The 13,887-nt window shown below is 45.0% G+C and overlaps 1 protein-coding gene across 1 annotated transcript in view; it reads right to left on the bottom strand.

Moving 5' to 3' along the window:
- The window catches only part of TASOR (transcription activation suppressor), a 93,670-nt gene extending 81,410 nt beyond the window's left edge, over positions 1-12,260 (bottom strand). The window contains exon 1 of the mRNA XM_045289908.1: positions 12,204-12,260. The gene's annotated coding sequence lies outside the window, so the exon portion shown is untranslated. The remainder of the gene's footprint in view (positions 1-12,203) is intronic.
- Between the last annotated feature and the right edge of the window lie 1,627 nt (positions 12,261-13,887).

Here is a 13,887-nt window from a genome sequence, read left to right as displayed (position 1 = left end):
AACAATACAAACCAAACACATAGAAAATTTTGGAAATGAGATTAGGTCCAGCCTGCATCCAAGGGGGCAGCTGGGTGACCATTTCTAATGGTAAAGTCCAGGTTACACAGCAGCAGCCTTCATTTCAACTCACAACCAGGTTTGTGAAACATGGCTCTCTGGCTCTAAGCAGTCTTCCAACGTTATTTATAAGGATATTTCAAAAATTAACATAAGCTGTCTTATTTTCAGGGAAACAGGGTAGGTGGTGTTCTTCATTGTCTTCTTTGATGCCACCCACAAAGACCTTCTTCACAGTTAAATGGGCACCTGGTCTTAGAGAGGCCTCTTGTGCCACAGCCTTCTTTAGTCCCAAGACTCTTCCATCTACCCTGTGTGGCTTTGCATTCAGGGCTGTATCCACCCCTGCACAGTGGGGCGGGCGAAACCGAACCCTCTGGACCGCTTGGCGTTGGTGTCTCATTACTACACAGGCTGTGAGCGTCCCCCATTGCTCCCAATGGCTCCGCAGACATGACGGCAGGGGTGGGAGGGGAATACCCTAACGAGGTTCCTCCGCAGCATCCACAAGCGGAAAGGAGTAGGTTCGTGAATGTATCTCTAGAAGATGTTTTCTATCAGGCTCTGTTCTTTACTTTCAATGCTAAAGAACGTATTTTCCTAATTTGACCTGCTATGATAGGTAGTAGGACCCTTAGTTGAGTTTCTGTTTCTGACCAACATAATATGCAGTGTAAAATATTTAATACTGTCCAATAGTTTATACTAAAAAAGGATGAAAATACTATTGCCACAATAAGCACATCAGATAGATCGTAGATTCTGGCAGGCATGCACATGAGATATCTATCTCAAATCATTTTAGCTTCAAAAATTATTCACGCAAAATTCCACGTCTCTGCTTTCTATCTCAGTGAGTTGACCCATTTACTTTGGACAAGTCACAGGAGGGACTGGCTGTAGGAGAAGGATCCTACGTGTGGTCGAGTGGAGGGCCAGCAAAGCTGAAGGAAACCCTCAGTGAGATCGACTGGCATGATGACCTAATGGGCTCAAACATACCAATGAGCATGAAAATGGTGCTGGGCCAGGCAAATTTCTTTTTGTTCTACGTGGGGTTAGACTAACAACTAACCACACCATTTCCTACCTAGAATCAAGTGGCAAGTTTTATGCTTATATATTTATCGATCTATTTTAATTACTAATTTTATTAGGGGGCTCTTATAAATCTTATAAAAATCCATTATTCAATTATATTAAGCACACTTGTTCATATGTTGCCGTCAACATTTCCAAACCATTTTCTTTCTAGTCCTTGGTATCAGCTCCTCTTTTTTATTTTCAAGTTGTACGTTTGTGGCTGTCTTCTAAACACCTAATAACACATAAGCTAGTCTCAAGCAAATGAAGTCAGATGCTATCAAGTCACTTCTGACTCATGCTAACTTCAGGCGTGTGCTCGTAGCGGTTTCAATGGCTTTGAAGTAGATTGCTAGGTCTTCCTATTGAATACACCTGGATGGATTCTGAATCGCTTGTTACCACCCAGGGGCTCCTGTTGACAACAACTCAGGTTGGGTAAATCCATGTGCCTCTGGTCATTTGGAATTTACAGTACTCATCTACTAGCTGATTCAGTTGCTTAACTACTAGTCCCAAACCAGTTGTACTTTTCAGGAAATGTAACTGCTGCATGAGATGCAAAGTAAGATGCCCGGTCCTGCTGGAAAAGACTCCGAGTCAAACAATAGAGATGGCCCGTAAGACCATAGTGCAGAGCCTCCTGGAGGGGTGAATACCAGAGGTGAGGAGGTAGGGGGGTGCCTGGGACTATGAAAATGTTTCCAGTTGGAGAAGACAGTGGGAGTAAAGAAATGACGCAAGTATGAGAAGCAGAGTTATACAAAGAGGAGCACAAGGGCTGTGTCTGTGGCATGCACGCTCATGTAGCAAGTGCTATCTGAAGGGACTTGGACTTAATCCTGAATGTAAGAGATAACAACCTAGGACATTTTGGCCTTCTCTGCCCTATTTGCAGCTGCCTGTGGAGATAAGCAGAGCTCAAGGAGAATTAGCTGGGGGAAGGAGTAGAAGTCACACACAGCTACAGCTACAGCTGCCATGTTTTGAGTCCTATTTAACCATCTCTGTTCATTCTTTCCAGAACCTTGCGTAATGAAGATTAACAACAATAAGGAAAAACTCCCTCAAAGCTCCTGCCCTCAACTCGATTCTGACTCATACTGACCCAATAGGACACAGTAGAACTTCTCTGTAGGATTTCTGAGGCTGTAAATCTTTAGAAGCAGACTGCCACATCATTCTCCCATGGAGCAGCGGTTGGGTGTGAACCACTGACCTTTCAGTGAGCAGCCCAATGCTTAGCCCACTGTGCCACCAGGGCTCCTGTGGTGAAGATTAGCAGCTCTATTTTACAGCTGGAATAAAACTGGCTTATAGAGGTTGAGCGACTTACCCAAATTGACAGGGCCCCAGGCCGCAGTCAGATGGGCAGTTTAGATCATCCTGGCTCTTTGTTATAGAAGGTGAATTGTAGGGTTATAACACCAACAGTAAGAAGACTAGTCAAGAGATTCTTGCAACCATAAAGGTAAGAGATGGTTTAGAATTTTTCCATCTTTGGTCAAGGTCAAGGTCAGTCGAGACACAAACCAAGGTTATTTTACAGTGTGAGAGAATGTCAAAGGACAGAAGTAACAGGGTGGAATCAGTCAACAAGAATAACTAATGCTGTTCCCGTCCTTCCTGTCCTCTTAAAAACATGTCAAGAATTGAGTTCCCTGGCAGGACCAGGTAGTAATCCATAAAACGACAATGCCACATGTTTCGAAATAAGGCATCAAAGTATTTCTTACCACTTACAGTCTACAATTCAGACACAGACAAGCTCCCACTATGTCTCAGTTATCAAGTGCTACCTTAAGAACAATATCAAAAGGTGCCTTTAATAAACAGAAATTTACCCTCTCCCAGTGTAGGAAGTAAGAAATTCAAATTCAAGAGTACCAGCTCTAGGGAACAGTTGGTTTCTCTGTCGGCTCTGGAGGACGGCATTTCTCATCAGATTCTTCCTTGGGTAATCTTCACGCGGCTCACAGTCCATCTTGGTTTTCTAGGGCAGCTGTTTCAGTAAGACCACAAGTGGGCGGCTTTAAGAAGCAGAAGTGTATTCTCTCACCATTTAGGGGGCTAGAAGTTCACATTGAGGGCACAAACTCTAGGGGAAGGATTTGTCTTTCTGTGAGTCACGGTTTTAGGGGAAGGTCTTTGTCCTCTTTCAGCACTGAGGGATGGGCCGAAGAGTTTCCCAGCACAGGGACCCTGGCTCCAAGGGACATGCTCTGGAGTGGGTAATACCTAGGTTCTTTGCTTCGCATGCTGAAAGAATTCACGCGGGAGCACGTGTATAATCCAAGTGAGTTTTTATGAAGGAAGGTTTCAGATTTTACAGTCTCAGAAGACGCACACGGTTTCTGGAAAGCAAGCAAGGCCGCACAGAGCCGTGCTGGGGTTCACAGCTAGGCATGAAAAGTCATGTGGAAAAGAACACCCACACATGCAGAACTGGGGAATCCCTAGAGGCCAAGAGCCTGAGCGCATGTGGGCCCCCAGGAGGCCCGGAGTGGGCCCTGCTGAGCGTGCTGGAGGTCCTTCTTACAGCATGCCTCTGAGCAGGGGCAGAGTGCCAAGAGGGTACGCAGGGCTGTGCTTCCTGCCTTTATTCTACACCGCCCCCTGGCTGGGGGAGGTGTAGTTGAAGGTACTGGCTGATTCCCTTGGCTGAGGTAGGCACACCTGCGTGATGTCATTTGCTGGCACCTACAGTGGATGTGCCCAAGATACTGGTTTTACCTGGCCTAGGGGGTCCTGGTCTGTGCATGCTCAGTTTGGGTTTTTCCCATAGATGTCTAATAGGGTGCCTCATTTCCCCCCAACTTCATTATGTGGCCCTTTGCAGGCATGGGAGAGACAACCCTCTCCTTTGTCCCTAAGCTAGCCACCTAACAGTTCCCCACTGAAGGAGTGTGGACCAAATCTCTGGGGGTACTGGGCTGCTTCATGCTGCTACGGGACATGGCATGGGACTTTTTGGGGTCCACACCCTTCCTACTCTGCTGGGAGGGATTGTCCACGATGGATGAGGCTGGGGTAAGGAGACCAGACATCCCGCTTTTGGCAGGACAGTCCCGATTTTTGGCGTTTTAAAAAAGTCCTGATTTTTGGAAAGAATGCATGACAAACTAGGGAACGGTCTATTTGGTCCATATAGACCAAATTTTTAATCAAGAACCCCACCCCCCACCCCCCGGTCAATGTTGTCCTGCTTTAAATCTGGTCACCTTAGGGTGATCCAGGCACTGGTGATCCTGGGGTTGGCAATCTTGGTTTAGTGTCATTAGTAACCTGACGACTTCTGGAAGAAACAAAACAGGTGAACCGTGTAGGCAAGGTTGGGGGAGAGCTGTGAGATAGCAGTGCCCATGGAAATGGGGGTTCGTGTCACACTGGAAGATCTGAAAGCAAATCTTGGGAGGTATTAACTGTGGACTGATAGGCATAGGCGCAAGTTTACTTCAGAGCACTCTGTCTCAGGGTGTTGCTGAAACACCATTTGAAGACTGTCCAACAGTTCATAGGAGCACTTGTCCATGTGATCTATGTCTGAGGGTCCCGTTGGGAAGGCTTCCCCAATGTCCCCCGTGAATGTGGATCCAAGCACTTCGTCCTGGAACTTTCATGGAGGTAGAGAGAATTACTGGGAAGGGACCCTTCCAGACTGGCTGGATCTGTGAATTGGGGGACACATCCTTCCAGGTTTTTATAAGAGCTAGGTTTCCAGGGAGACACAAGGGGTGTAGCTTTTCCTCCCCTTGGGCCTGATGAGCCCAGGCTGAAGGAATACATCCTCGCATCGGGTTCCTCTTATGGCCTATTGCTGTAGTAAAGCCACCCCAGAGTCTATAGCTGGCTCTGTTAAAAGGAAAGGTCGCCCATATAAAACTCCCTAGGGGCTTAAACATTTGGTTGCCATGGAGCAATTCTGAGATGCAACAGAGCAATGCATCATTCTATTTCATCTGAGACTTCCTGAAGGTTAGCTGTCAGTGCTGGATCATTCTCTCTACTTGTCCTGAGGATTTTGGCCTCCAGGTACAGTGGAGACCATAAGTTATTCCTAAGTGTTGAGGGACTGCCTGAGTGATTTGGGAGCTGAAAGCAGGCCCATTATCACCTTGTTGTGAATTGGGAAGCCCAAATTGAGGAAATGCTTCCTGAAGTAACCTTTTGGACATTTCCTGAACCTTCTCAGTATGGGTGGAGTATGCTTCAATCCACCGCTAAAGAAGATGCTTGAACCCCTGGACAGCTGGAACTGGGTAAAATCTATCTTCCAGGCTTCCCAGGGTAAGATCCCTTGTGCCGGGCAGGCTGAGCAAGGTGACTTCTCAGCGCCCCTTGGGGACTGCTGGTCTGGGAGGTGGGACAGTGAGAGGTTACCGACTTGATAGTTGAGGTTAAGTTGGTCCCAGAGAACTGTTGAGTGAACAGCGTCAAAGAAGGTTTAAAACTAAGATGGGTGGCATCGTGGGAAGCTTTTACAACTTTCCACTGTAACCTCTGTGGCAACAGGAGTTTGTTATTTCTCTCCCACTGTCCATCAGGTTGAAGGCAGAATTCCTGAATTTTAGCCTGCTCCACTTCCCCAGGCGAGTAATCTGGAAGAGGAAGCTGGTTTGGGGGAAGTAAGGCATTTATGGAGACTAGGAGGTTTGTGGTGAGGGCTGCCTGTCTGGTGCCCTCACCAGGGTTTCTGGACAGATTCTAGGAGTGCCTTGATTTGGCCCCCCGACTTAATGGAGTTGGGCAGCTCCTCGGAAATAAGGAACATTTGGAAAGCTATTGCGGACTAGGCTAGGACAAGGCCCTATGACTATGTATACGTGTAGCTTAGAAAATATATCTCGGCCTAGAAGGACAGCTGGACATTCAGGGACTACTAGAAAGCTATGAGAGAGGTAAAAATTGTCCCAGAGGCACCTTAAGGATTCTGTAAAGCATTTGACTACAGGTTTTCCTGACACTCCCACGACACATAGATGTTGTGCCAGGGGTCTGGAGAAAGCAGTACGGAGCATCAAAATAGGAAAAATGTATTGGCCCACCTTCCAACATGCATGCACAACCAGGGTTCCAGACCAGGAACAACACTCCTTTGCTGCTAGGCCGTCCAGCCAGGCAGCTTCGTCCAGTAGCAGGTGCAGACTGGCCAGCAGATCACTCTCCTCTTTGAGTTTCCCCATAGGACAGAGCGCTGCCAGTGGCCAGTTTGTTCACAAGGATAGCATGGCCCTCATGCAGGCCTGTTTCCATTAGGCACCCTTTGCCCTGTGACACAAACGCCGACACACACAAGGGACTGTGTACCCACTGCAGCGGTCTTGGAACCGGAGAGGCAGTGGACGGGCGTCGGTTAGCGATGGCAGCCAGGACCTGTGCATGCCAATGTTCTCCCTTCTCTTTCTCCCGAGCCTGGGCTTCGCGCCCTTTGTCCCTGTTGTAAAAGGTGGCATTGGCACTAGTGACCATCTCTTCGGGAGTCACTCCTTCAGGCGTTTGCACTAACTTCTGAAGCTTTTCTAGGATGCCCGATGCGGCCTAAATGAGAAATGTGTCTCTGAGTAGGACTTGCCCTTCATATGGGTCTAAGTCTACCATGGTGTGACTCCTCAGGGCTTCTCTCAGCCGCTCTAAGGAACGGACAGGTCTTTCATTAGGCTCCTGGTTAATGGCTGTCACTTTAATGTAGTTGATGGCCTTGTGCCACCCTGACTTTAGTCCATTTTTTTATACATACCAGAAACTACTCCCATGCTCACCTGTCATTGGGTTAATTATAATCCCAGGTGGGGTCAGTTGGAGGCACAGCTGTTTCTCCTCTTGGATACCTATCATTCATCACATGTAAACCTCCGGCAAAGTTCTTAAGCTTCCTTTAGAACTCGTTCTTTCTCAAAGTCTGTCGTAGTCTGTCCTAGAACAATCGTTACATCCTTCCAAGCCAAGTCATAGACTAGAGTGAGGAGCTGAAAGGTCACTATGTACTGTTCTGGACTGGCTGAATAACTGCCAAGGTCACTCTTAATCTGCCCGAGTTCAATCAGGGTGAAAGGCTGGTGAATTGTCCGAGGCTTTGGAAAGGCCCTCATAGGGTCTTTGGCACATTTGGAACAAAGGTCTTTACTCTTTCTCAAGAGGAAAAATGCCTGAACATAAGGGGACCTCTTCCAACTTTCCCATCCTTTACATGTGTCAGGTTCTGGCTGTATCAGAGGAGAGGGGAAAGTGTGCTAAGCCTTGGTCTGGGTTCCCATCACCTAGAATACACAGGGGCTAGAAGGAGTTGCAGGCGAATTCCAGTTTCCGCTTCTTTAGCAGTTGCAGGTCAAATCTGACCAAGAGTGGTTCTCCACCTTCCTAATGCCGTGAACCTTTAATACAATTCCTCATGTTGTGGTGACCCCAACCATAAAATTATTTTCGTTGCTACTTCATAACTGTAATTTTGCTACTGTTAGGAATCTGGCGAACCCTGTGAAAGGGGTCGTGACCCACAGGTTGAGAACCACTGGGTCATACATTGTCCGAGGAACAGACTCCTAGTTGCCGATCTAGAAAACACAACAAGGTTATATTGCCCTGAGTCTCGGGGTTTTAACCTGAGGCTCCACAATCCTCTGGAACCTGGGGCCATAGACAGATGCCTCCATCCACAGTGGGGTCAGGGCCTGGCCGTAACTAGCTGGGCAGGTCATGACTGTTTTCTAGACAGCAAGCCATGCTTTCACTATCACTGGCTGGGTTGGCATTTGGGAGCCTACGGAGGTGGGTCACTGGCCTGAGTGTCCCCCCCTCCAGGAACCTCCAAAGGTAGGACCACTGCTCTGAGTGGCCTTACCAGAACCTTTGAAGGGGATGAGGACCTGTCAATTGGCTCAATTTAAATGCAGCCACGCTAGGGAAATTGGAATACCAGGGATATAAATGGCTTGGAGGCCGTAGGCAGGGAGGCAGTTGTACTTAAGAGCCTTTCAAAGCAGCAAGGTTAGCAGTTACTCAGTGACTTTGCTCTCAAACGCCTTTTGCCAAAGGGTGGCAAAAGGAAAAACCACCAGCAGGAAAAGCAAAAGCAACAAACTGGCAGAAAAACAAAGGCCAAACACCAAAACCAAGCTGCTTATTTATAAACTGGAGGAAACGGTGTGCAGTAACCACTACAGCTAAGGCTGATCCTGTTGTGGGGGAACCGTGGGAGAACCGAAACTCCAAACCGTGGGCACTGGGTGGGACTAGTAACAACAACAACAACAACAACAAACCAGTAGGGGACAACAAGCAGGGCAGGGCCGATTGTGGGAAACTGGCAGGACTAGTCCGGAAAAATGAAAGGAGCAGGGAAGGTACACCCGGAGAGACTGGAAGAGGCTGGGTAGCCACTAAGTCGCTGTCCCCCAATCGCATGGTTGGAGTACTGGACACCACCTTGAGACGCCATCCTGGTGAGATCGGTAGAAAACCACGCGTTCAGCTGTCCTGCAATAAAAATGGCAGGGGAGGTTGGGAGACACCATCTTGGTGAGATCTGTGGAGTCACATGTTCGGCTCTCTTGCAAAAAACAAACAAACCATGGTGGGGTCAAAGGTCTGAGGTGAGGGGGGACTGGCACCCTGCAGATTGGCCAACAGATTTAACCAACACAACACTTAAAGGGCTCAGATGAGCGGCAGTTTGGGGTTACCTGGGAGGCAGAAACACAGAGCAAAATGTCTCAGCTCAGCATTAGGTAGGTGGAAGCAGAGTGCGGGGCCAGCAGACATCCACTGTCAGGCAGCATTACAGGCTTTAGAAGATGCAGACAGCAAAACATGGATGCAGAATTGCACTGGACAGCAGAAAGGCAGACACTCAGCAAAATATAGAAGCAAGAAACACATGGGAAAATAGGAAAGCAGACACAAGGTGGAGCAGAAAGGCAGACATGCAGGGGGAAGGGCAAGGGGCTCCAGCAGCCAAACATTACATGTGGCCCCTGGGTGAGTTGGCTCTCAGCTGGCAGCAGCTTCAAAAGGCAGGATGTAATCCTGTAAAATCTTCAGACAAGTCTGAGAGGAGGAGGTTCCACCTTCCTCTTTCAGCGGCTGGCATTTTCAAACTGCACACCTTGCAGTTTAAGTCCAACACTTAGAAAGTTTGACTCAGCCACCAGAGCTTCTCAAGTCTCTCAAAGGTGGTGAGGTGAAGTCCGAAACAAAAAGTACACTGAAAGAGTCAGTGAGGCACAGACCTGTGCCCGCTCAAGGGACAGAAGACTGTCCCGAGCTGGACTTACCTTAAAGGTAGAGTCCAAAGGTCTTTATCCGAATCACGGAACCAAATTATTAGGTTTCTAGAGTGGGTGATCACCGAAGTACATTTTATAATCCAAATGAGTGTTTATGAAGAAAAGGAAAGATTCAGGTTTTACAGTATCCAAAGGTACTTGCTATTTCTGGAAAGTGTGCCAGGCTGCACAGAAGCTGTGCTGGGGCTCACAACTGGGCATGAAAAACTACATGGAAAAGAACACCCACATATGCAGAACTGGGGAATCCCTGGAGGCCAAGAGCCCAAGCCCATGTGGGCCCTGAAGGATCACACAGGCTTGTGTGCATCCCGCATGCTAAAGGCCCTCCTTATAGCATGCCCCTGAGTGAGGGCAGAGCAAAAGCGATTGGTGGAAGGCCAGGAGGGGATGCCAAGAGCTGTGCTTCCCACCTGGCTGAGGGAGACCTGGTTGAAGGTATTGGCTGATTCCTTGGCTGAGTTAGGCCTATCTGTGTGATATTGTTTGGTACATAACTGCCAAATCATATCATTTCATAACTGTCAAGCCACTGAAAATCATGGCTCAAATAAGTTGACATATGCTTTGGGGGCTATACTTTAGTCTATAACACACTCATTTAAAATGTTCAAGCTAAAAAGACTATCCTTTATAAAATGTAAGTCCAAGTTATAACAGTTGGTCGCCATTCACCTAGAACAACAGGAGAGTCAGCAATAGGAGGAAATGAAATGTACGTGTAATTAATTTCGTGAACAACTGTATCCTTTGCCATGACATCAGAAGAATTAGAAAATATCTGGCTACTGTTACTAAACCTTTCTTTCTTTTTCTTATAGATTGGGTGAAAGCTTACAAAGCAAATCAGTTTTCCATTCAACAATTTTCCACACTTTGTTTCATAACATTAGTTCCAATTCCCTCAATGAAGCAGCATACTTCTCTCTTGCTTTCCTTCTGGGTTCTTGGTGCCCATTCATCCTCCTTTCCTGCGCTTCTTAACCTTCGGAGCTCTGTCTTGGGGAAAATGCTGCCCTCTTGGTCTCACATGGTAGTTGTTAGAAGAAACATGATCCCAGCAAATTTCATTATTCACTCTATAGACAATCTGTTGGTTGGCTGTAAGATGATCCCCAGAAGTGGGTCCAGTTCCAGGTTTGAAGGGTATCTAAGGACCACTGTCTAGGGGTTCTATTTGTCTCTATCAGACCAGTGACTTGTCTTTTTTATCATTTAAAATTTTGTTGTACATTTTTCTCTCATTCCGTCCAGGACTTTTTTGCGGTCCCAGTGAGGACAGTTGGTAGCGGTAGCTGGGCACCATTGAGTGCTTCTGGTTTCAGAGTAGTGAAGACAAGTTTGTGTGATCCACTGGACTAATTGTTTCCTTTTGACTTTGACTTTCTTTACTCTTCTTTGCTCTGGATAGGGAGAGGCCAATTGTTAAACCCTACATGGCTCCTGACTAGTTTTTAAGACCCCTGTTACGATTGACCACATTATTGAACAATTTGACAAAAGATGAGAAAAATGCAAAATAGAATTTCAACTTTTTATAAGCTTCAGCCATTCTAGAGCCATGAAGGTTGGATGGATTCCAGGAACTGTCATGCTGAGATAACCTTTGCATTTTAAACCTAAAATACCCCTGAAGTTTTCTTACAATCAAACAAGAAGTTAGCCTAACTAGCGAGGGAAAAAAAAGAAGCCTGCCTGGAGTACTGCGCTCTTTTAAAAGTTATCTATAGAGGATCAAATTGGCAATAGCAGTATGAAATATCAGACAGGAGTTTATGTTAGTGGGGGAGAAGCAACTTAGAAAAGAGGGTGAGAATAGTTATATAGCTCCAAGGATGCAATTAATGTCAATGTCACTGAATTGTATGTGTAGAAACTGTGTATTTGGTGTGTTTTGCCATACATATGCTCAGTAACAATAACAAAATTTAAAAAATTTAAATTATAAGCCTTTGCCTTATTGGGATGGTTTAACTGTCATAGGCTTGAAAGGGAGTGATGGGGTACAAGAGTATAGCAAAAGATAAGAAACTGGTTTAGGAAAGCTTTCCTTTTACATTCTAAGACTAGATCCAGGTGGTGTCCAGTGTGCCAAGATTAAATATGTAACAATTAAATGCACAATATTGTATTCATTGTAAAACAACATTCATAAAATGTGAGTGAGACATTTGTGGAATGCCTGAGACAATTCCTTGAAACTCTTATATTCTGAGGATAGAACCCACCACTGGGCTAACATACCGTATAAACTCTTGTATAAGTCGACCCGAATATCAGCCGAGGCATCTAATTTTACCACAAAAACTACATTAAAAATGTGCTGAAAAACTTGGCTTATACACGAGTGTATACATACGTAAAGCATTAGGCAGGAAATCATAGACCTTGAGGAGGATGCACACAAAAACTTTTCAGCAGAGGGCAGCAAAGTGTCACTAACCAGTTTTTAAACCTAAGTCTCACTACTTTTGACTCCATATCCAGAAAAACTAGTCCTTGAAAATGAACATCAAAGACGGTCAGCTAAAAAGAGGAAGACTCTCGATGAGATGGATTGACACAATGGTGGCAACAATGGACTCAAACAACAATAATTGTGAGGGTGATGCAGGACTGGGCAGCACTTCATTCTGAACACAAGGACACTATGTGTCCAAACTGACTTTCTATCTAGCCTAACAATATTCCAACATTAAAAAAATATGGCAGATTAGTTATACCCACACGCACACACAATAGCTTATCTTACTGTAATTATGGAATTGCAATACTTACCCTTAAGCAGAACAGAATTATTTCCAGAGTTCTGAGACTGCTGACAGCTCTTGGATGGGTAGGACCAGGGCAATAACAAGAAGGAAATATCTTGAGCCACGATGCCTTAAGTTGGAAACATTTGCCTAGTGTTGTCAACTCTTTGACCAAAAATCTTAGGTTAAATACAATGAGATCCTTTTAGAATTATGTTATTCCCGGGTGCTTCAGTTTCTTCTTCTGTAAAATGGAGATAGCAATTATACATACACCTCAAGGGGTTGTTGTGCTGATTAAATATAAAGTAACCGAAACATTAACTGTTAGCTATGTATTTTAAAACAGGAATTATAAAATGACTTGGGTCCCAGACCGTACTACCTGGGTTCAAGTCCCAGACTCATCACTCAATGGGGACTTTGACCAAGTTAATTCATTTTCTTCTGGCTTAGTTTCATCCTATGAACAATGGTGAAGATAATAATAGAATCTGATATTATAGGGTTATTGGTATTTAAAAAACAAACAAGAACGCTTTAGTGTGACTTGCATGGAGAGGTACAGAGCAGATCAATTTTCCAGTCAACAGTTCGTACATGCTTTCTTTCATGTCATTGACTGCAATCCCCACAGTGTAAAGTCACTTATCCTACTGCCTCTGTTAAGCATATTGTTCCTGACCATTTACATTCCGCCTTCTTTTCTCTTCCTGCCTTCTGAACGTTGTCTCTGGGCAAATGCTGCACTTTTTTTTTTTTTAACCTCAAATGGTTGATTGTTCCAAACAGTGCCTATTTCCCTAGTGCTGTAATTCCTAGAATAGACCTATTGTTTTGCTTAAAATTGAGCCACCTGCGGTAGGGGTGGGAATGTTGTGGTCTGCTCTAGACTTGAAGGGTAATTAAGGGTCTACCATTCTCTATCCTATCAAGTAAGCCTAGTCTTTTTGACAATATTGAATTTGGTTTAGCATTTTCCCCCCTCTCTGCTTCTACTACGATCCCTTTCAGAGTAGTTGGTAGTGGGAACCGGGCACTATCTAGCTGTTTGGGGCTCAAGGTGGGGTTGAGTGTCTGCTAGTCCGTTGGACTAACTGTTGCATGTGTCTTCAATTGTCTTCACTCCGCTTTGGAATGGAGGGAGTTACAGAAATGAACTATGTTAATATTGATAGATAAGTTAGGCTATGTGAGCATAAATAAATAAAAACTGTTATTTATTTATGTTATCTATTTTACTTAACATTTAAGTAAATGTTTAGAAAATGATGATGGCAACATATGTACAAATATGCTTGATACAAGTGATGTATGGAATGTTCTAAGAACTGTAAGATCCCCCAATAAAATGACTTAATAAGTAAATAAAAGCTGCTTGGTGATGCAGGGGAAAAGAAAGAGAAAGAATGTAGGTCTCCCACTCCCAGTATAGTGAATTATGCTATAAGAAATAGTTTTAAAATCTTAATAAAAATATTAAATAATACCTGACAAAAAACAATAAAACTTTGTTATTTCCATTATGGTTCTTGATTAGTGTCCTCACTTGCAATATTCTCCTGCTTTTATCTTATTTATTTATTCAAATAGTTTTATTAGGGGCTCATACAGTTCTTATCACAATCCATACATACATCAATTGTGTAAAGCACATTTGTGCATTCATTGCCCTCATCATTCTCAAAACATTTGCTCTCCACTTAAGG

The sequence above is a fragment of the Echinops telfairi genome, unplaced genomic scaffold (genome assembly GCF_000313985.2).
Source record: "Echinops telfairi isolate 266 unplaced genomic scaffold, ASM31398v2 ScPeMD7_31;HRSCAF=116, whole genome shotgun sequence".
Classification (NCBI taxonomy): Eukaryota; Metazoa; Chordata; class Mammalia; order Afrosoricida; family Tenrecidae; genus Echinops; species Echinops telfairi.
This window is presented reverse-complemented; position numbering and strand designations above follow the sequence as displayed.